The following is a 218-nucleotide window of genomic DNA, read 5'->3' as shown; positions in this document are numbered from 1 at the left end:
CCTTTTGCCTGAATTACTGCAGCAATGCGGCGTGGCATGGAGTCGATCAGTCTGTGGCACTGCTCAGGTGTTATGAGAGCCCAGGTTGCTCTGATAGTGACCTTCAGCTCTTCTGCATTGTTGGGTCTGGCGTATCGCATCTTCCTCTTCACAATACCCCATAGATTTTCTATAGGGTTAAGGTCAGGCGAGTTTGCTGGACCATGGTCCTTAAACCA

This window comes from Micropterus dolomieu, linkage group LG10 (assembly GCF_021292245.1).
Source record: "Micropterus dolomieu isolate WLL.071019.BEF.003 ecotype Adirondacks linkage group LG10, ASM2129224v1, whole genome shotgun sequence".
Taxonomy (NCBI): Eukaryota; Metazoa; Chordata; class Actinopteri; order Centrarchiformes; family Centrarchidae; genus Micropterus; species Micropterus dolomieu.
This window is presented reverse-complemented; position numbering follows the sequence as displayed.